The 24,264-nt window shown below is 43.9% G+C and overlaps 1 pseudogene; it reads right to left on the bottom strand.

The window, feature by feature from the left end:
• Positions 1-958: 958 nt before the first annotated feature.
• On the bottom strand, positions 959-24,264 carry LOC106578052 (histone deacetylase 8-like; annotated as a pseudogene).

A 24,264-nucleotide genomic window follows, 5' to 3' on the forward strand; every position in this document is an offset into this window, starting at 1 on the left:
CTGTCTCAGAGAGGAGTCTTTATCATGGCCAACACACTACAGAAAGACCCTCTGTCTCAGAGAGGAGTCTTTATCATGGCCAACACATTACAGAAAGACCCTCTGTCTCAGAGAGGAGTCTTTATCATGGCCAACACACTACAGAAAGACCCTCTGTCTCAGAAGAGATAGATACCTACCCCTCACTGTACATGGAAAATCTCTCTCTACCTCTATCCCTCTCCCTCTCCCTCTCTCCTTGTCCCCCTCCCTCCCTCTTTCCCTCCCTCTCTCCCTCCCCCTCTCCCTCTCTCTCCTTGTCCCCCTCCCTCCCTCCTTCCTTCCCTCCCTCTCTCCCTCTCCCTCTCTCTCCTTGTCCCCCTCCCTCCCTCCCTCCTCCCTCTCCCTCTCTCTCCTTGTCCCCCTCCCTCCTTCCCCCTCTCCCTCTCCCCCCCTCTCCCTCCCTCCCTCCCTCCCTCCCTCCCTCCCTCCCTCCCTCCTTGTCCCCCTCCCTCCCTCCTTCCCTCCCTCTCTCCCTCTCCCTATCACTCTCCCTCTCTCTCCTTGTCCCCCTCCCTCCTTCCCTCCCTCTCTCCCTCTCCCTCTCTCTCCTTCCCTCCCTCTCTCCCTCTCCCTCTCTCTCCTTCCCTCCCTCCCTCCCTCTCTCTCCTTGTCCCCCTCCCTCCCTCCTTCCCTCCCCCTCTCCCTCTCCCTCTCTCTCCTTATCCCCCTCCCTCCTTCCCTCCCTCTCTCCCTCTCCCTTTCTAATTATATGAAACTGCCCCTTCCCCCCCAGAATAAAATACACAAGGTTCCTCTAAGAAGACAAAAAAGATAAGGAGAGAGAGAGAGAGAGGGAGAGCAAGGAGAAGAGAGAAAGAAGCACAGAGACCCTCTCTGTCAGGTCTAAAGGGGACAGAGTGGTATTGTTCCCCCTCCTTCCCTTCCTCCCTCCTGATTCACCTGGAAACAAACCCCTTTATTGAGGGCCGGCGGCCATCTTTGATTAGAGGGAATGACTCAGCGAAGACGGACCACAAGGTGTGTGTGTGTTAGGGGCTGTGCTATGTAGTCCTACCTCGTGGTCAGGTATCTCAGAGGCTAGTGTTCGTCCCAGGATGGACACAGTCAGGTAGGTCCAACAACGAGTCGTGTTGACTAGGTTATACCCTCCTAGAGAGAAGGGGCGGGAGGGGTAGAGAGAGGGGGGAGGGAGAGAGAGAGAAAGAGAGCGAGAGAGGGGGGGAGAAACAGAGAGTGGGGGGAGGGAGAGAGAGAAAAAGAGAGCGAGAGAGAGGGGAGAGAGAGCGAGAGAGGGAGGAGGGATAGAGCGAGGAGGGAGAGAGCGAACGAAAGAGAGCAAGAGAGGGGGGAGGGAGAGAGAAAGAGAGCAAGAGAGACAGAGAGGTGAGGAGGGGAGGGAGAGAGAGAATGAAGGGGAGAAAAGCAGTAGAGAGAGACCAGGAGAAGGAGAGCAACAAAAAGAGATGAGGGAGAGAGTAAGGGAGGAAAAATCGAAGAATTGTGTGTGTGTGTGTGTGTGTGTGTGTGTGTGTGTGTGTGTGTGTGTGTGTGTGTGTGTGTGTGTGTGTGTGTGTGTGTGTGTGTGTGTGTGTGTGTGTGTGTCAGACGTACCTCCTCCCAGTGGTAGTGTGGGTAGGTGCCAGTAGTACGTGTCGTAAACACTGTGCCACCCTTACAGGGGTCATGCTGAAGGAACACATGGGGTCAACTCCCAACTGTTTCCGGGTTAAACAACGCCTGCACCTCCTTCATCACACTGATGATGACAACAACAATCACACCTTTAGTAGTTAATCTAACATATTATATGCTGTAAATTAATCTGACTATAACAATTACAATCATTGCAGACTGACAACTTCATCCAATGCAATATGTACGCCAACATATAAACCATAGAATGGAAAATGTTATAATTTTACTAAACAAAAACATTTGTATTTTCTCTGCAGTTGCAAAACCTCAACAAAACAATGAACATGCAACCCAAGCTTGTTTATAAATGTTACTGACAATGTGAAGCGTTACGGAAATGGTTTTGTCTCAAAAAGGCCCTGTCCTGTACTTTGCGAAGACCTGGAAATGTCCGTCATCTTTGATGCCGTGTACCTTTACCCAGCCCTGTGTCATCCAGAGGGACGTGGACGGCCTACCTTTACCCAGCCCTGTGTCATCCAGAGGGACGTGGACGGCCTACCTTTACCCAGCCCTGTGTCATCCAGAGGGACGTGGACGGTGTTCCTTTACCCAGCCCTGTGTCATCCAGAGGGACGGTGTACCTTTACCCAGCCCTGTGTCATCCAGAGGGACGGTGTACCTTTACCCAGCCCTGTGTCATCCAGAGGGACGTGGACGGCCTACCTTTACCCAGCCCTGTGTCATCCAGAGGGACGGTGTACCTTTACCCAGCCCTGTGTCATCCAGAGGGACGTGGACGGCGTACCTTTAACCAGCCCTGTGTCATCCAGAGGGACGCTGACGGTGTAGCTTTACCCAGCCCTGTGTCACACAGAGGGACGTGGACGGCCTACCTTTACCCAGCCCTGTGTCATCCAGAGGGACGTGGACGGCGTACCTTTAACCAGCCCTGTGTCATCCAGAGGGACGCTGACGGTGTAGCTTTACCCAGCCCTGTGTCACACAGAGGGACGGCGTACCTTTACCCAGCCCTGTGTCATCCAGAGGGACGTGGACGGTGTACCTTTACCCAGCCCTGTGTCATCCAGAGGGACGTGGACGGCCTACCTTTACCCAGCCCTGTATCATCCAGAGGGACGTGGACGGTGTACCTTTACCCAGCCCTGTGTCATCCAGAGGGACGTGGACGGCCTACCTTTACCCAGCCCTGTATCATCCAGAGGGACGTGGACGGTGTACCTTTACCCAGCCCTGTGTCATCCAGAGGGACGTGGACGGCCTACCTTTACCCAGCCCTGTGTCATCCAGAGGGACGCTGACGGCGTACCTTTACCCAGCCCTGTGTCATCCAGAGGGACGTGGACGGCCTACCTTTACCCAGCCCTGTGTCATCCAGAGGGACGCTGACGGTGTACCTTTACCCAGCCCTGTGTCATCCAGAGGGACGTGGACGGCCTACCTTTACCCAGCCCTGTGTCATCCAGAGGGACGTGGACGGTGTACCTTTACCCAGCCCTGTGTCATCCAGAGGGACGCTGACGGTGTACCTTTACCCAGCCCTGTGTCATCCAGAGGGACGGCGTACCTTTACCCAGCCCTGTGTCATCCAGAGGGACGTGGACGGTGTACCTTTACCCAGCCCTGTGTCATCCAGAGGGACGCTGACGGTGTACCTTTACCCAGCCCTGTGTCATCCAGAGGGACGCTGACGGTGTACCTTTACCCAGCCCTGTGTCATCCAGAGGGACGGCGTACCTTTACCCAGCCCTGTGTCATCCAGAGGGACGTGGACGGTGTACCTTTACCCAGCCCTGTGTCATCCAGAGGGACGCTGACGGTGTACCTTTACCCAGCCCTGTGTCATCCAGAGGGACGCTGACGGTGTACCTTTACCCAGCCCTGTGTCATCCAGAGGGACGTGGACGGTGTACCTTTACCCAGCCCTGTGTCATCCAGAGGGACGCTGACGGTGTACCTTTACCCAGCCCTGTGTCATCCAGAGGGACGCTGACGGTGTACCTTTACCCAGCCCTGTGTCACACAGGTCTCCAGTACCTACAACAGGGTGGTAGGGTTAATATGGGACTGTGGGAGGGTTTTTCAAGTCTATTAGGTATCACAGTGTGATTGTGTATGTGTCACGGTCATCATGTAGCAGTCATCTCTTTAGAGGTAAAACTTCCACACTTGAGAGAAACATGACATTATTCTCTAAAAATACACAATAACATATCTTATTGACAGACAAAAAAATGACAATCAACATATATGAACCTTTTGTATCCACTTACAGTAGAGAGAGGGAGAGAGAGAGAGAGAGAGAGAGAGAGAGAGAGAGAGAGAAAGAGAAAGAGAAAGAGAAAGAGAGAGGTTTAACAGGCACAGACAGAGAGAGAGAAACATGCCCAGACAGATGCTGAGACAACAGGGTAAGAGACAGTGAGAAAGACAAGGACAGGAAGTGAAGTGAGAGAGTGTGAGGACATAAAGTACCAACAATTATAGGACCTCCAACTAACATGATTTATTCAACAACATTTAACTGTTTTTCTCATATAAATCACTCATCAGCATTTCCCCTGGTCCTTCCCCTGTCCTCTTTCTTGGCGTGGTGCCAGCCTCCTGACCAGTTGATGGTCACCTCACCCCTCTTATCCAGCAGGCACTGGGTGGCTGTCAGGGTGGCACCATCCACCGCTGCAGCATAGTCATAGAAACCCTCCACCACCGGACAGTCATAACCTGGGAACAGGGGAATAGAGGAATGGGGGGGGGGGGAAGAGATAAGGTAAAGGACAGAGGAAGAGATGGAAAAGGAGAAGGGGGAGAGAGAGATATAAAGAGAGAGAAGTAGAGAGAGTGGTAGATAGAGAGGTAGAGAGAGAGGTAGGGCGGGAGAGAGAGACAGTGGTAGAGAGAGAGAGAGAGAGAGAGAGAGAGAGAGAGAGAGAGAGAGCGAATGGGTGAGAGGGAGGAGAAGTGAGAGTGACAAAGACCGAGAGAAAGAGGAAGGATGGGAGGAAGGACCAGACAGAGGTGTGGAGGAGAAACAAAGGGAGGAAGAGAGAGGCGGAAGAGAAGGAGAGACAATGAAAAGGAAGGGTGTTGGAGTGGGACATGGAGAGATGGGGAAGACAGAGAAAACACATATGGTGAGATTGAGCAGTTTTTCTAAGAAAGGTTGGCAGAAGATGAGTATTCCCCATCCAGTGATACCAGACTGGGGTGGTATCCTTCCTACAAGCTCCCACCCACAGACCTAGATAACATCAGTAGCCTATGAGGGCCGTCAGCATCAATCTGTTATTTATATCTTCAAATATATAACTGGAGGGATTTTAATGTAGATATTTAGTGTGTTGTCAATCAACCTTTTGCCCAGTAGAGGCAATGGGATGTGGGTCATGTTTATCGGGTGTTAGAGCACCCTCTACTGCCAGCAAAACAACATTACATGAAATGACAATGGTACTCTCTCCCATCTTTCTCTCTCCCTCTCATTTATTGATGTCTGTCAAACTAAGCTCCAGGGACCCCGTCCTTCCCTCTCTTTTTACCCAGGCCAAAGTCTCCGGACTGGGGGACATCATTGTCTCCGTCCTGGCTGATTTTGTGGAGGTGCTCCAGGTAGGCGTCTGTGTTGAACTTGGCCATCTCCTCAATGGTCGCAACATGGGGCTTCACAACACTGAGAGAGATAGACGGACACAGACACTGATAGACTGTTCCAAAGCATTCTATCTACTTAGCTAACACAGAGTTCTGGAACTGTTCTACAGAGTTCAATTCAATTCAATTTCAATTCAAGGGGCTTTATTGTCATGGGAAACATATGTTCACATTGCCAAAGCAAGTGGAGTAGATAATAAACAAAAGTGAGTTATTGAACTGTTCTATAACTGCAGGTAGAGCTCAGAATGGGGTACTGGCTTTGGAGCAAAATGGTAGCTAGCTATTTGATTGAATCTTTAAACTAAAAGAATAACTACAACTCCTCAAACATCCACAATCTGTGTGAAACAAGCACCAAGTTCAGTTGGTTAGCTAAGGTAATGGTCGCCTAAAGATACCGACCCTTCCGTTACACTTGTTTACACTGTGCTGCACTGGGGTCGGAACACAATCGTGGTTACATTAAGTCACCATGGAGCCGGCGCGAGATATGGGTCGGAAAATGTACCATAATGCAGGGATGGGAGACGTTACTCCAAATTAGACCTTTATCCACACTGTTTCATCGAGAAATACTGGAAATACTGCTCGTTTTCCTGGAAAACTGCCCTTTCCATTCTTATGCTAGCTAGCAATAGCCTCCGCAGCCATTTTGAAATAGCAGTGTCAGTCAATCAGCTGCTTTGTGCCATTCCATAATTGCTGCTGTGTTTACTGTTAGCTAGTATGAGGACAAAAAGGGGCAGTATTTCAATCTTCTCGATGGAGCAGTTTGGATAATAGTAAAATGTTTAGTACAGAGGCACCTGCTGTCTCTAACTCTGAATGATCGGCTATGAAAAGCCAACTGGCAGAATTTTGAAAAAATATCCTCAGTGTACAACGTAAAACATCAAATAATGCATGCAGAGCAGAATTAGGCCGATATCAAAATCCAGAAAAGAGACATTACGAGACACTACAACCACCTTCCATAACAAAGCCATCACCCACAGAGAGATGAACCTGGAGAAGAGTCCCCAAGCAAGCTGGTCCTGGACTCAAAAACACAAACACAAACACACCCCACAGAGCCCCAGGACAGAAACACAATTAGACCCAACCAAAACATGACAAAACAAAAAGATAATTACTTGACACATTGGAAAGAATTGACAAAAAAACTGAGAAACTAGAATGCTATTTGGCCCTAAACAGAGAGTACACAGTGGCAGAATAGCTGACCACTGTGACTGACCCAAAATTAAGGAAATCTTTGACTATGTACAGACTCAGTGAGCATAGCCTTGCTATTGAGAAAGGCTGCCAAAGGCAGACCTGGATCTCAAGAGAAGACAGGCTATGTGCACACTGCCCACAAAATGAGGTGGATACTGAGCTGCACTTCCTAACCTCCTGCCCAATGTATGACCATATTAGAGACACATATTTCCCTCAGATTACACAGACCCACAAAGAATTCGAAAACAAATCCAATTTTGATAAACTCCCAAATGTATTCGGTGAAATACCACAGTGTGCCATCACAGCAGCAAGATGAGTGACCTGTTGCCACAAGAAAAGGGCAACCAGTGAAGAACAAACACCATTGTAAATACAACCTATATTTATGTTTATTTATTTTCCCTTTTGTACTTTAACTATTTGCACATCATTACAACACTGTATATATTCATAATGACATTTGAAATGTCTTTAATGCTTTTGGAACTTTTGTGAGTTTAAATTGTTTTTATTTCACCTTTATTGAACCAGGTAGGCCAGTTGAGAACAAGTTCTCATTTACAACTGCGACCTGGCCAAGATAAAGCAAAGCAGTGCGACACAAACAACAACACATAGTTACACATGGAATGAACAAACATACAGTCAATAATACAGTAGAAAAGTCTATATACAGTGTGTGCAAATGTAGTAAGATTAGGGAGGTAAGGCAATAAATAGGCCATAGTGGCGAAATAATTACAATTTAGCATTAACACTGGAGTGATAGATGTGCAGAAGATGATGTGCAAGTAGAGATACTTGGGTGCAAAATAGCAAAAATAAATAACAATATGCGGATGAGGTAGTTGGGTGGGCTATTTACAGATGGGCTGTGAACAGGTGTAGTGATTGGTAAGCTGCTCTGACAACTGATGCTTAAAGTTAGTGAGGGAGATATAAGTCTCCAGCTTCAGTGATTTTTGCAATTAGTTCCAGTCATTGGCAGCAGAGAACTGAAAGGAAAGGCTGCCAAAGGAGGAGTCGGCTTTGGGTAATGTTTACTGTACATTTTTTATTGTTTATTTCACTTTTGTTCATTATGTACTTCACCTGCTTGTAAACATTTGTTTCCCATGCCAATAAAGCCCTTAAATTGAAATTGAATTGAAAATTGAGAGGCGGAAAATCTGTCTCCATCCAGCAGGTGGCGTTTTTTCGTTGTTTTGCCGACCAAACAATGAGTTTTTGTATGGAGGTCAATGAGAGTGTCAAATTTGGCCAACAAAAAAAATGTATGGCTTATTTGTTACGTGAGGTTTATTTGACCAAATAGAAGTTTTGTAATGCTTAAGATTTTATGAGTGTACTGAAGCAAATAGGACACATCCTGGCAACTGAGAAAAAACACTTTATATTGCTGTTGTCTCGAGATGGCTATGTATATTCATGACATATGTCTCAATTGAATACAGGCGTTTGATGTCAACAAACTGTTATCACATTATTTTATTTTTTTATGATTGCTGTATGAAATGTAACCACCAATACAAAGAAAGGTTTTGTGGTAGCTACAAATTGTAAACACATTTATGCACAACATTTGAGAGAAATAAGCTTTTGTCAGTATGGAACATTTCTGGGATATTTTATTTCAGCTCATGAAGCATGGGACCAACACTTTTCATGTTACGTTTATATTTTTGTTAAGTATACTATAGCTTTCCTCTGGCTACACCATGGTGCTACCCTACAGAGTGCTGTTGAGGCTACTGTAGACATTGCAAAACAGTGTGTTTAATCAATTATTTGGTGATGTGAATATATTTACTATAGTTTTATCTAAAAAGGATAACTTTTTTAAATGTTTCACTATTTTTAATTTTATGAAATCCACTGATGGTCCTCCCCTTCACCCTCTGAGGAGCCTCCACTTTTCCATACATTATTCCACATTTTTCCTGTTTGATCTATTGTCTATTTATTGTTTAAGCTCCAGACAAGCTTTAAGTAAATGCCAGAAGAATCTCTGAATTCAACTGGGTCTGCACATTCTCCAGTGTTCTAACCATCTGCAAAGAACAGGCACATTCTCCAACCATCTAATGAACAATATCTTCTTTGACATTGGAAACCTCGACTCCACCACAGCTTCGCCGGGTGCTGTTCTTCATTTTAATTTTTTTTTTTTCCCCTCGTGGACTCCACCTTGCTTTGTCGTGGTGTAGGGGCTTTGTTGCTTCAGCGGGAACTATAACTCTCCTGTATGTATGTACAGTGCCTTCAGAAAGTCTACACACAATGTTACAATGACTTGTCCCTTATGAAGTTAGTGAAAACTTAGGGCTAGACTTGCAAACACTGAAAATTCTTACAATAGCCTTCCTTTCCTCAATACAACTTAATCTGAAAAATAATTTGATAGAAAGTTGAAAATTACCAGTGTACAGAAAGTATATGCACGGACTTACCTCGTGAATTATACGAGTCGCCTGGATTTTATGTTCCAGCCCCCGGAAAACCCGTCAATTCTGTGAGTTTGCTGCCTTGCCCTTCCCCTAATAGCACTTGGAAGGGATTGGACTCTAGTCCCGACACGGGCCTTCCGTGTAACGGTAAAAAAAAATTTTTACATATCCCTGTACTGCAATATATGTCGTTGTTGCAAGTGCTACATATTCCATTGTAGCCTACACCTATTTCCAATTTGTTTACATACGCTATTTGTTTTGACTTTTTAAATGTTTTTAGGAACAAGTGGTCTAGTAAGTAACATATCCATCATTAATATTTTCTGCTTCATAACACGTATTACAGTGCCTTATTAGTATTCATACCCCTTAACTTATTTCACATTTTTTTGTGTTACAGCCTGAATTCAAAATTGATTAAATATATTTGTTTTCTCACCCATCTACACATAATACCCCATAATGAAAGTGAAAACATGTTTTTAGAAATGTTTTGCAAATCTAATGAAAATGAAATACAGAAATAACAAATTTACATCAGTATTCACGCCCCTGAGTTAATAAATGTTATAATCACCTTTGTCAGTGATTACAGCTGTGAGTCGTTCTGGGTAAGTCTAAGAGATTTGCACACCTGGATTGTACAATATTTGTACATTGTTCTTTAAAAAATGTTTCAAGCTCTGTCAAGTTGGTTGTATTTTATTAGGGATCCCCATTAGCTGGTGCCAAGGCAGCAACTACTATTCCTGGAGTCCAAACACATCAAGACACTTACATTATACATAAAACAGTACACCATATAACATTGCTACACATCCTCAACACAAATTGCACAATACCACCATACAACAATACCACACTCTACGTGTGTGTAGAGTGTGTGTGTTAGCACCTGCGTGCCTCTTCACAGTCCACGCTGTTCCATAAGTATTTTAAAAAAAATCTGATTCTACAGCTTGCATCAGTTACCTGATGTGGAATAGAGTTCCATGTAGTCATGGCTCTATGTAGTGCTGTGTGCCTCCCGTATTCTGTTCTGGACTTGGGGATTGGGGAGAGACTTCTGGTGACATGTCTTGTGGGGTATGCATGGGTGTCTGAGCTGTGTGCTAGTAGTTTAGACAGACAGCTTGGCGCATTCAGCTTGTCAACACTTCTTATAAAACAAGTAGTGATGAAGTCAATCTCTCCTCCACTTAGAGCCATGAGAGATTGACATGCATATCACTGTTGCTGCTGCCCTGTTCTGAGCCAATTGTAATTTTATGAAGTCCCTCTGTGTGGCACCTGACCACACGACTGAACAATAGTCCAGGTGCGACAAAACTAGAGCCTGTAGGTGTAGGACCTGCCTTGTTGATAGTGTTGCTAAGAAGGCAGACCTTTATTAGACAGACTTCTCCCCCATTTTAGCTACTGTTGTATCAACATGTTTTGACCATGACAGTTTTCATTCCAGGGTTACTCCAAGCAGTTTAGTCACCCCAACTTGCTCAATTACCACATTATTTATTACAAGATTTAGTTGAGGTTTAGGGTTTAGTGAATGATTTGTCCTAAAAACAATGCTTTTAGTTTATGGAAATATTTAGGACTAACTTATTCCTTGTCAACCAATCTGAAATGAACTGCAGCTCTTTGTTAAGTAATTTCAGTCGCTGTGGTAGCAGATGTGTATAGTGTTGAGTCATCCGCATACATAGACACTGTCTTTACTCAAAGCCAGTTGCATATCGTTAGTAAAGCTTTTTTATAAGGGTCCTAGACAGCTGCCCTGGGGAATTCCTGATTCTAACACGCCCAGAGTGTGCAAAGCTGTTAAGGCAAAGGGTGGCTACTTTGAAGAATCTCAAATATAACATATTTTGACTTGTTTAACCCTTTTATGGTTACTACATGATTCCATACATGTTATTTCATAGATTTGATGTCTTTACTATTATTCTACAACGTAGAAAATGGTAAAAATATAGAAAAACCCTGGAATTAGTAGGTGTGTCCAAACTTTTGACTGGTTACTGTATGTGTTACAATTCAACAATGTTTACCAGATAATCAAAAAAACAAGGCTTAAATCAGTCAGTCATAATCATCAGGAGGTGAAACGCAAAACTGACCTACCCTCTGTAGTTCCTTGCGGTCGGAGGCCGAGCAGTTGCCATACCAGGCAGCGATGCAACTAGTCAGGATGCTCTCGATGGTGCAGTTGTAGAACCTTTTGAGGATCTGAGGACCCATGCCAAATCTTTTCAGTCCCCTGGGGAGGGGGGGGGGGGGGGAATAGGTTTTGTCATGCCCTCTTCACCACTGTCTTGGTGTGATTGCACCATGTTCGTTTGTTGGTGATGTGAACACCAAGCTCTCAACCTGCGCCGCTGCAGCCCCGTCGATGAGAATGGTGGCGTGCTCAGTCCTCTTTTTCCTGTAGTCCACAATCTCCTTTGTCTTGATCACGTTGAGGGAGAAGTTGTTGTCCTGGCACCACACTGACAGGTCTCTGACCTCCTCCCTATAGGCTGTCTCGTTGTTGGTGATCAGGCCTACCACTGTTGTGTCATCAGAAAACTTAATGGTATTGGAGTCGTGCCTGGCCATGCAGTCGTGGGTGAACAGGGAGTACAGGAGAGGACTGAGCACACACCCCTGAGTTGAGGATCAGCGTAGTGGATGTGTTGTTACCTACCCTTACCACCTGGGGGCAGCACATCAGGAAGTCCAGGACCCAGTTGCAGAGGGCAATGTTTATTTCCAGGGTCCTTAGCTTATTGATGAGCTTTAAGGGCACTATGGTTTTGAATGCTGACCTGTAATCAATGAATGGTATTCTCACATAGGTGTTCCTTTTGTCCAGGTGGAAAAGGGCATTGTGGAGTGCAATAGAGATTGCATCATCTGTGGATCTGTTGGTGCAGTATGCAAATTGGAGTGTGTCTAGGGTTTCTGGGATAATGTTGTTGATGTGAGTCATGACCAGCCTTTCAAAGCATTTCATGGCTACAGACGTGAGTGCTACGGGTCGGTAGTCATTTAGGCAGGTTACCTTAGTGTTCTTGGGCACAGGCACTATGGTCTGCTTAGAACATGTTGGTATTACATACTCGGACAGGGAGAGGTTGAAAATGTCAGTGAAGACACTTGCCATTTGGTCAGCGCATGCTCGCAGTACACGGCCTGGTAATCCATCTGGCTCTGTGAATGTTGACCTGTTTAAAGGTCTTACAATGTGATAACGCTCTCCGTAGCCAGTCTTCCGGAACAGCTGGTGCGCTCATGCATGTTTCAGTGTCATTTCCCCTCGAAGCGAGCATAGAAGTAGTTTAGCTCGTCTGGTAGGCTCGTGTCACTGTGTAGCTCTCGGCTGTGCTTCCCTTAGCTGGCTATACAGTATGTACAGATGACTAGATAGCTAGCTATGTTAGCCGCTTATTTGAGTTAGCCTGCACTGTAGCTAATAGTTTATTTTTTACATTTACTTAAAAGGTTATCCCAGCCATGTGGACGATTGGAAACAGGGCAGCAAAGATTACTTGTCACCAGAGCATATTAGCCTACTATTTACCTGTGAATAAATTAATATAATGGAGAGTGGGTTAAACTATTAACCCATTGAATAACAATACCTTCATACAAACTTGCTATGCTGAATTCTTGATGCACGACCGAACAGCTGCTACATGCTGCCATATGCTGCCAGCACGCCCACAAGCGAGCGGCACGAGGCAATTCACCGCATGCTAGGTGGCTGGTAGCGGGGTGAGACACGACGGTGCTGCAGGTGCTCTATTGTTCCTGAGGGGATGTTCTTTTCCTTGGATCCACAGTGATTGCCTTAAAAAAATATCCCCTTTCCTCAATACCCAAGGGTCCTGTACAGTGGCGATTTTAGCATGTCAATCTTGGTGGCGCAAATAATCAAAACATTTTTTAGATGCATGCTAACCAATACACAACTCTAACCAATACATTAAATGCACTATAACGGTGACAAACGGTGCCCACAAACTTTTAGGGTCTGCTCTACATAAAGCGGTCCAGAGAGTGGAGCTTATGGCTGACTTGCTTAAATAAATATGGTTTCTACTGACTCCTTGTGGATTTGTCTAACTGGACAAGAACCACATTCTTGTTCAATAATGAATGCCGACATGAGTTTTGAACCATACAATTCTGATCATTACATTCACAATAATTATGTAATTAACACTTAGCTCTAAGTATAAGCAAGAACAAGCAAACTGCAATGAGGGAGGCTTATTCGTTCAGCAATTTCAAAATGGACAGCGACAGACGTTCAGATAGATGTCAACAAGTTGAGGCCTTTACTCTTCTTTAAGTCGGAGAGAGAGCCAGACTCCAGTTTAAGTATTTTATTAGGCCTATGTGGTCTAAAAAAGAAGGACAATACAATTAGTAGCCTGTGTCTCACCCTAAGAATGTGGTCCCTAATGTGGTCCCCTTAGACGCGTGTAATTCCAAGTTCTATTACTGAACAAAAATATTTGATTGGGAAGACACTGTCACTGGCAACCATGGTTACGAGGAGGAGATATGTTGTTGGGTCTGTAACTTACCACCCTCCTCGTGGAGAAAAGCACCAGAAATAATTATAACAAAGAAAAACAATTAAATACAACATGCTAACATTTCCTAAAATGATTAATATGCTAATGATATGAACCTATAAAAGCAACACAACGCAGATGTACAAACTACGGCATATATGACGATAAGCGGTTAAGAGGCAAGCCGTCATTTCCATTAAGACATGAGCGAGCTGAGACGGATGTAGCTAGGGTGAGACATAGGCTACTAACTGCTTACTACACAACATACACTTAGTATTACATCACTTATGCAGCAGCATACTAGACATATTTATGGACTCACCATAGTTGTGCTGTGCTCACTTGAACAGGAAGTTGGCACGGTGGCCCTTCTTTTGGGCAAACTTCTCAAATCACATTTATAAAGCCATTCTGACATCAGCTGATATCTCAAAGTGCTGTACAGAAACCCAGCCTAAAACCCCAAACAGCAAGCAATGCAGGTGTAGAAGCACGGTGGCTAGGAAAAACTCCCTAGAAAGGCCAGAACCCAGGAAGAAACCTAGAGAGGAACCAGGCTATGAGGGGTGGCCAGTCCTCTTCTGGCTGTGCCGGGTGGAGATTATAACAGAACATGGCCAAGATGTTCAAATGTTCATAAATGACCAGCATTTAAGTGCTACGAGAACAACCTGCAGGAGGCCTGGTCTGAGACGGTCTCTCTTCTCAAAGTGGTTGGGCACCAACCCAACCACTTTCAACAAAGTCTGGCATTCTCTGGAAGATGTCATGCTGGATTGACAGCATGGCCAGCGCAGTTAACATTTTCTGGCCATGGAGTTGAGTTTGAAGGTTTTTATCCTTAAGGGTTGAAAAGTTTGACGCGACAGTTATCAGAGTGGTGATGATTTTGAGAAGAGAGACCGTGTCAGACCAGGCCTCCTGCAGGTTGTTCTCGTAGCACTTTATTTAAATGACTGTTTTGCCAGTGTGCAGCTCAGGATACCGGTAGTGTGGACAGCTCCATTTTCTACTTCTCCTGGTTGACCACAACCCATAGCGTGGTAGCACACTGGAGCTCTGTGGTCATTAAGGAATGTACATACTGCGGGACAAATGGGCTGTCCATCAAGCTTTCTGCAATTAAATGGTCACCTTCAGAAAATCTTTCTTGCACATGAGCAGCAATTGTCACATGCCTCCCTCACAGGTGCTGGAACACACACCTCTTGGCAGAGGGAACACAACACCCTGCTACAGCTCAACTCCCCGTGGAGTGAAAAAGGTATGTGATCGTAGGCGCAGGGGAAGGACAACAGAGGCAGAGAAAATTACCGTTACAGGGAATGTATTATTCCTAACACAGTATTGTGGGGAAAACGGGCAGGACGGAACCAAAGGAAGTAAAAGTTAAAGAGTACCCCTCTCCTACCTGCCTACCCACTACTTACCTAATCTTTTAGCACCTCCTGGCACGCTAACCAAAATACAGGGGGTGGTCCGCCCAGGTCTTACATAATGTGCAGACAGATTAAATACTTCAGGTTCTGTATTCCCACAGGCCTCTTAGCTCAACACTCCCAAGGTGTGTTCCCCTCCCCCAAGGAACAAATAAAACAGAATAATTACTAACTTAAAGTGAACAATTTCAATAATCAAACTCACTAATTCCTATTGGCATAGCAGCTACAAACCACTTTCAACAAAAACTTTCATGGACTAACACCCAACACAGGACATCAAAGACACTCTCCCATCCTGACAAAGGAACACTGGCTTTTATCCAGCTGCAGAAGGAGTTGGTAATTGAAGACAGCTGTTACCCCTGACGAGAGGGAGGGTTCAGAGCGCAAATCATCAATGGGACCAACCAATCAGCTGCTTGAGAAATCCAGGATTCCATTTCCTGAAATACACACACACATACAAACCCACATCAACACAGAAACTGGGTAACGTAACAGGTGCAGTGTTAAGTGTTTCCGCCTTGGTTCAGTGGCATTAACATGTCCTTTGGCCAGTGCGTTAGTTTGCTCGCAAATGTTTTGAATGTTCACCTTGAAGTTGATGACTGCTTCGGCGATTTCTGCTGCATCAATGGTTCGTATTGTACAACACATCCACCTCTGTCATGACCAAGGAAAATAACTCAAGCAGTTGCAGAAATGTGGGATCCTTGAGTTTCATGGACAGGACATAAGCCTCGCTGATGGTGATCTCATCCCATCCAGGCTGAGTGCGGATGTCCTCCATCCACTGGGTCAGTGCCTCAACCGTCCTGCCACACAGCATTGACGGTTCTGCTTTTGAAGTTCCATTGTGTACCCGGTGGCCTGGGGACCCCTCTGTTCGTCAATTAGTATTTTGGGTGAGCCCGTGAAAAAGGTGGAAAGGAAGGATAGGTCTGCAAAAATTACACTATCACCATTACCATGTGTGATTTACAGGAGACGTCAGTGGTCTCGTCTGCCTGTACAGACGCAAAAGGGGTATCAGACACCTCCTTAGCTATAGCTTCTCTGTACACTTCATTCATACAATCCAAAGGTTTGTTTTGGATCGCGCTTGATGTACCCTTCAAAATGGGTTGGTCGTCAAAATGCCTTTGTAGCCTGTAATCTCCTTCACACATGGTCTAAAAAATACAGCTGGTTCAAGGAGTCGGCCGACTTGTCAGTGCTGTCTCACAATTGCCAAACAATTTAAATGCACGTTATAATTCTGGCAACTGGCAAGCACGTACCTATTCTCCTCCATTTGTTGGTTATGAAAGTGGATGGCTCATCTAATTGTCTAGCTGAGCCAGTAATCCCAGTTTAACAGCGTTGTCTATCTGTGATGCACAATTCTCATGTTTTGAGCCCCTTTATGACAGATGTTTTAAATCCTTAAACATGGATTTGGATCACACATCCTCTCCACTGAATAGCAGGCAGGGGAAAGAAAATAGTGATTGCTTTGAGATGCTTGCAGTTAGCTACTGCTTCCTTCCAAACCAATCATTAAGTTCAGGGTCAGAATATGCATAGAGAGAAAAGTGCATTAAAAGGGAATTACGTCCCCTTAACTTGGGACTGAATTCCCCAGATTCAGGAATAGGAAGAGGGCGTTTTCCCGCTTTCTGGACCTGCGCCATCTGCTGGTGGATACTTAACACTCCTACAGGCACCTTCACTACAACATGGGCTATAATTAGTAACTAGTGAGCCTGATATGTGCAAGTGTCCACCCATCAATGTCAGTTCAGTGGAGTGATCGCCACAGTTAAATACAAAACATGCATCTGATGTAGCTCTTGTTTCATATGACTGCAAGAAAGCTTTATATTTCACCTGTTATGTATATTTCACATCCAGGACTTGAGACAGCCAACACATCCTGGATATACTGGAGACTGCAACGGAATGCTTCTTACTTTGGACGACTTTGAGCTTTGTGAACACAGGCGTTTCCAGGGAGACGCTGCAGAAGCCGCCTTTAAGATTAGCCTAGAAGCCCCAAGCAAAATTACCCTTTAGCTACCACAGTGAAAAATGTCTGTTGCCGCCACTGTTTTTGTGAATAAGAATCTTCAAAAAGTGAAATCACCCCCCAGATCAATTTGTTGAAGAGAAAACAATAACAGGTGCTAAATATCTGTCTGTTAGGCATTGTGCACTGCCAGACAGATATCAACCATGGCTTGGAAGGCAACTGGAGTTCTTACTGTTTTCTTACTTGCACTTGTTGCAGAATCCACCTGGTCTCTTCCTACTTTTATGACAGTCATTTTAAATGACCCTATCACACTCCCCTTCTCTGGATCATGCCATGGGGGTGTCATGGAGTTGAGGCGTTATCAGGATGGTCCATCAGAGGCCATCATCAAGAAGACGGTTGCTGAACTTGACCGAGGGGTTTTAATGGATGAAAGATGGACAGAATGTGTCTACCGTTAAGGCAGGGAATGTAACCTACGACCCTGTCTTTAAGGACAGGGTATCTGTGTCCATGGATGGTTACCGACAGGGAGACCTTTCCCTCAACCTCACCGACCTACGCCTTTCTGATCAGGGGACATACTGGTGCTTCTTCAGCCCTGACCACCAGAAAGGAAATCCGGGAGCTGTCATTCTCACTGTCACTCCCAAAGAAAAACACGACGACGACACAGGAAGGCCAACATGGGTGGTGGTGGTGGTGTTGGGGGTGGTGGTGGTGGTGGTGGTGGTGATCATCCTAGTTGTTGTAATTATATATTTTTGTGTAGTTAGAATGAATGAAGCAAGGCATGTGTGGCCTAGAGTGAATTATTCTCAATTCAGTCCCTGTCCAGTAGTGGATCAGGGTGGGGAGCATCCATCTTTCGCCATAAGTGAAAGTGAATCAGAGACAGAAGAAAGGAGAGGGACAGGGACAATGATGTGAGGTGGTATGAGTGTGTCTGCAACAACAATATTTTTCCACGATGTAAAACTAGATGTTTTGGTCCCCACTAAAATATCTGCCCATGTCAGAGAAAATGTCACTCTTCACTGCCATGCCATAACTGACAGTGAAATAAACTTCCATTGACAAAAAGATGTTCAACCTTCTGTGCTGAAGGTCGAAACAGGGCATACTACCTTTGACCCCGTGTTTGAGGACAGAGCATCTGTGTCCAAAGATGGCTACAGTAAAGGTGATCTTTCCCTCACTAACATAACTCTTTCTGATCGGGGGACCTACCGGTGCTTCGTCGGCCCTGACAAACAGACGAGGGGAAACCCTGAAGCTGTCACTCTCACCATCACTGTTCAAGAAAAGCCCTCTGAGGACACAGGGACATGGTCCCCACGGATAGAGGTGGTGCTGGCGGTCATGGTGGTGCTCATTGTAATAGGTCTGGTTTTCTGTGTAAGCCTCTGGTTGGGAATGAATTCCCCAAGATTTTTATTACCCGTCATCCGTCTTCTCCATAGACGGAAATCACATTCACATACTGATCCTACATACATGTATAGTCAGTACAGAGGGTCCTATTGATGTAAAGGAGCGGGGAGTCCAGGCCAGAGCAAGGCAGAGGTTCTGGAGCATACAGTACAGTACCTTCAGACAGTATTCACACCACTTGACCTTTTACACATTTTGTTGTGTTACAAGGTGGTTTTAAAATGGATATGCCATTTTTTTGTCAACAATCTACACATACTCTGTAATGTCAAAATTCTAACATTTGTAAAAATGAAAAACAGTAATATATCTTGATTAGATAAGTATTCAATCCCCAAGACAATACATGTTAGATTCCCCTTTGGCAGTGATTACAGCTGTGAGTCTTTCTTGGTAAGTCTCTAAGAGCTTTCCACACCTGGATTGTGCAACATTTGCCCATTATTATTTTCAAAACTCAAGCTCTGTCAAATTGGTTGTTGATCATTGCTAGACAACCATTTTCAGGTCTTGCCATATATTTTCAAGCAGATTTAAGTCAAAACTGTAACTCGCCACTCAGGAATTTTCACTGTCGTCTTGGTAAACAACTACAGTGTAGATTTGTGCTGAAAGGTGGATTTATCTCTCAGTGTTTGGTGGAAAGCAGACTGAACCAGGTTTTCCTCTAAGATTTCGCTTAGCTCAATTCTGTTTATTTTTGATCCTATAAAACTTCCCAGTCTGGTTCGAATCCAAGCTGTACCACATCCGGCCATGATTGGGAGTCCCATAGTGCAGCGCACAATTGGCCCAGCTTCGTCCGGGTTTGGCCGGGGTAGGCTGTCATTCTAAATAAGAATTTGTTCTTAACTGACTTGCCTAGTTAAATAAAAAAAATAAAAAAAACATAATGCAGCCAGCACTATGCTTGATGGTACTCAGTAATGTGTTATATTGGATTTGCTTTAAACATAACACTTTGAATTCAGGAGACAATACTTAATTTCTTTGCCACATTGTTTGCAGTGTTACTTTAGTGCCTTGTTGCAAACAGGATGCATGTTTTGGAATATTTTTTATTCTGTACAGTCTTCCTTCTTTTCACTCTGTCAAAAAGATTAGCATTGTGGAGTTACTACAATGTTATTGATCCATACTCAGTTATCTCCTATCACAGCCAGTAAACTCTATAACTGTTTTAAAGTCACCATTGACCTCATGGTCAAATCCCTGAGCTATTTCCTTCCTCTCCGGCAACTAAGTTAGAAAGGACGCCAGTATCTTTGTAGTGACTCAGTGTATTGATACAGTGTAATTAATAACTTCACCATGCTCAAAGGGATATTCAATGTCCGTTTATTTTTTTTCCCACTGATGTGGTGCCCTTCTTTGTGAGGCATCGGAAAACCTCCCTGGTCTTTGTGGTTGAATCTGTGTTTGAAAATCACTGCTCGACTGAGGGACCTTGTGTGTAAGACCTTCGGCACGGCCAGGTGCGCCACCTAAGAGGGCGACGCCAAAGGTGGAGCAGAGACCACGTCCCGCACCTGAGCCGCCGCCGTAAGAAGGCCCACCCGGACCCTCCCCTTCAGAGTCAGGTTTTGTGGCCGGAGTCCGCACCTTTGGAGGGGGGGGGGGGGGGGGTACTGTAACGCCCTGGCCATAGAGGGTTTTTTTTTGGTTAAGCTAGGGTGTTACATTGGGTGGGCGTTCTATGTTCCTTTTTGTATGTTTTTGCATTTCTTTGTTTTGGGCCGCGTGTGGCTCCCAATCAGGCACAGCTGAAGTTCGTTGTTGCTGATTGGGAGTCACACATAAGGAGCATGTTTTTCCTTTGGGTTTTGTGGGTAATTGTTTCTGTTAGTGTTTGCACCTGACAGGACTGTTGGCTGTCGGTTTTTCTTGTTTTGTTTGCATAGTGTTCTTTAATAATTAAAAATGATGAACACTAACTCCGCTGCGTTTTGGTCCACTCTCTCTTCAGACAGCCCTTACAATCAGCCCTCTGATTACAATGAAGAGCAAGACGTGCCGCTCTGTTCTGGGCCAGCTGCAGCTTAACGAGGTCTTTCTTTGCCACACTCGACCACACGACTATACAGTAATCAAGATAAGACAAAACTAGAACCTGCAGGACTTTCTTGGTGAAGTGTGGTGTTAAAAAAGCAGGGCATCATCCCAGTTCCATGATTAGTAAGGAGTATTAGGGTACAATTATAGGTGATGATTAGTAAGGAGTATTAGGGTACATTTATAGGACTACTGTTCAACCTCTATATTACAAGTTACTCACCTTCCAATATTTCATGGATTAAACAATTGAATATGGCAACTTTCAGGTGGAATCAAACCACTATTTTTGATTCACTAATATATTTTTTTGCATAAAGGATCGCCAAACCAGTATTTTTCTTGCTCATAAATAAAGTATTTTTAAATCTACAAACTGGTGCTGAAAAGGAGATAAATATGTTAATGTTGATTTCTCTCATTGATCCATAATATTCTGAACCGTTCTCTCCAAATATTCTAGTGAGTCTGTCAAGAATATTCAAATTAAAGCTACACCAAATTTAAAGGGATGGTTTAAGATAAATCTACTGAAAACCCTATTGAATTAAAACTCCACGAGAAAATCTGTTGGCCAGCAAGTGAGTGGGTTTTCAGTGGTTGAATTACATTTATTCAGCGCTCGCAAGGGAACTGTTACGCGACGCATCTGCATAAGGTAAGTCTGAATACCAACTACTGAAAAGCGTGTTGGAAAGGCATACATTTCCTAAGTCTGAATCGGTCCCTAAGCATGCATCATCTCTGGTGACCAGGGTTGTGCTTAATTCAGAATTTTTGAATTGAGTCCCATTCAACTCATGAGTTAAAATTCTAATTGAATTGGCTACACCCCACATTATGTAGAATTTGAATTTGAGTTTGAGCGACATAAATCAGAATTTAATTAAGTGCAATTCAAAGAAATTCCACTCAGTCATATAATATGAGAGCTTCATTGAGTCTCACACTTCCAGATACCAAAGAATTTATAACTTTTCTCTGGAAACACAGTTTATATACTCTTTTAACACTAGAATAGCCAATTATATTAGCCATTTGATTACTTTGGCTTGTTTTAGAAGGCTTTACGGGCAACTTGAGCATTAAGTGCATTCTGGGAAATGTAGTATTTTCCCCATATTGACCAAAATGTAAGTGATTAATGAAAAATAATAACTTAGAATATTTGCATACAGATTTTATTTTCTTTGATCGTTCATTTTAAGAGTTTGTCCTGAAAATCCATTGTTTCAACAATATTTTATAAGCATGTACACAACAACATGTTTTATGTACAAGATGTATATTTGTACAGACTACACAGAATAGAAGAGACATTAGATTTCATTGAATTTCACTGAATTCAATTATATTTCCTTCAATTCAAATTGCAATTATGTATCCTGTTTACTACTGCAATTCAAATCCAATTCAAATTCAATAATTTAATTCGCATTTATGAGGCATTCCCAATTCATTTCTTTTTTCTTTTTTTTCTCATTCTCAATTCAATTCTGGATTGAGCACAACCCTACTGGTGACACTTCTCAATGAATCATCACAAAGATGATCTATAGACTGACTATCGTTGAATCGAATGTGTCCCCTACCACTAGAGATAGTACTTCTATCTAAACGTATATTTAGGTATTTGTCCTTAGTATATGGACGACAAAAAAAAAAAACATTGTAAATGAAGGTACCTGCATATAGGCTGTTATTCCATGCCCAAATCATCTCGAAATGTCCCAACAAGCGATTCAAATTGGAATGCATTTAAAACACAGACTGGGGTTTAATCACTATTAGAAGGCCTAGCCTATTCCTTCGTTAAATTAAAACTTTCAATTGGTCCAGTTAACAAGGACACAGTCAAACCATTCATATCTGATGAAGTTGGACAATTGTCGATTATGTCGTTACATACATACAAATAAGTTTGTACAACATGTCAATCGTGTCGTTTATAGGAGCAGACAACAACGTTTGTTTAACATGTCAATCGTGTCGTTTATAGGAGCAGACAACGACGTTTGTTCAACATGTCAATCGTGTCGTTTATAGGAGCAGACAACGACGTTTGTTCAACATGCCTTTCACCGTAAAGTAGAACAAGTTGTTGTCGTTCGGCTATCAGGAAGAGGGCTCCGGAGCAGGCGCTCCGTTATAAATATATCTGGTGACGCTCAATGGCCTATCTCTAGCGAGTGTAATGTTACATATGTCCTCCAGGTCACTAGAGATGCCAGACAACTTAACCTTTCATTGTAATGAATAATTCCTTTTTCATATCACAAGAGATGGTGGGGGAAAAGTTGTTAACTTAGATTTCATAGTGAAGTTGGACGAGGTACCGGAGTGCCAAGTCTTGGACAAAAAGGCTTCTCAACAGTTTTTAACCCCAAGCCATAAGACTCCTGAACAGGTAGTCAAATGGCTACCCGGACTATTTGCTTGTACCACCCCCCAACCCCTCCCCCCAACATTAATGTACATACTACCGCAATCAGCCTGACTAACCGGTGTCTGTATGTAGCTCGCTACTTTGTTTTTATTTCTTTACTTACATATTGTTCACCTAATACCTTTTTTTGCACTATTGGTTAGAGCCTGTAAGTAAGCGTTTCACTGTAAGGTTGTTGTATTCGGCGCAGTTGACAAATACACTTTGATTTGATTAGATTTGAAAGACAGCAATCCTCACTTTGATTCTGCCACTGACATCCAAGGATTGAAATAGACATATCATTGCTGCCATCACATGCTAAAATTAGAGTTGTCCTGCTCAAAGAAAACAACAGCGTAGCTAAATCATCTCAAAATATCCCCGATTCAAATGCAGATGCATTTAAAACATAGAGTTAAACCACTATGAGTAAGTAGAATTTCCCTTCACCAAATTAAAACGTATATTTGTTACAGTTAACAAGCAAACAGGTTAAGTCAAATAATGAATATCTGATTAAGTTGAATATGTATTAAGGCTACACACAGGCTACATTATTAAATATATTGTTACCTCTATATTTAGAAGAGATTGTCCTCAAAGTGTAGATTTGTTTTCTCTTTTTCCTATTTTTTTGCCTATGAGGTTCATAGGCTATTGTTTGCGCTTCCTGCTGTGAGACCAATGATGTATGGTGCGCTGAGTGCGACACTCCTCTTCATTTTTTTTTTAAACATTGGACTCGACAATCAAGCTCATCGTATTTGAAAAGCTCACTTGCAAAAGCACAAGGAAAGTGGGCTTTTGAATATTTACCCATCTTTAAACATTACTACTGGGCTGCAAATGCCAGGGCATTAGTGTACTGGCAATTAAGTTTCCCTGATAAGTCGGACACTGTTGTCCCCCTGTGGATAAATATGGAAGTCAATATATATATCCTGTTTCTCTTGCTACAGAAAACTACAGAAAATCTGGTAATACACCCTCTGCTCTTAGGCTATACTTCTAACGTCAACCAAAGAAAATATGAACTGTAAAATAGTTTATAAAGAAACTAGATGGAAGGTTCCCTCTAAAAGTCCTGTAGGGATGGTGAGAGGGTTCCTAGGCTCCTCAGGGTCTGTCTTAATTGGATGAAGGATGGAGGGGTTGAGGGACTGGGACTCTGGCTGGGTGGGGAGAAGGACAGATCAGGGGAGACACGACCTGACTCAGACCCTGTCCTGGATGCCCCAGCAGAGCTACTGCTACTGTCCCTGGGGAAGACTGGGTGGATGTGGTAGGTGGTGGAGAACCCCCCTGCTGGCCGGGGCAGGAAGTGTGTGTAGGGGGGCAT

Source organism: Salmo salar, chromosome 18 (genome assembly GCF_965601325.2).
Source record: "Salmo salar chromosome 18, fSalSal1, whole genome shotgun sequence".
In the NCBI taxonomy this organism is placed as follows: domain Eukaryota; kingdom Metazoa; phylum Chordata; class Actinopteri; order Salmoniformes; family Salmonidae; genus Salmo; species Salmo salar.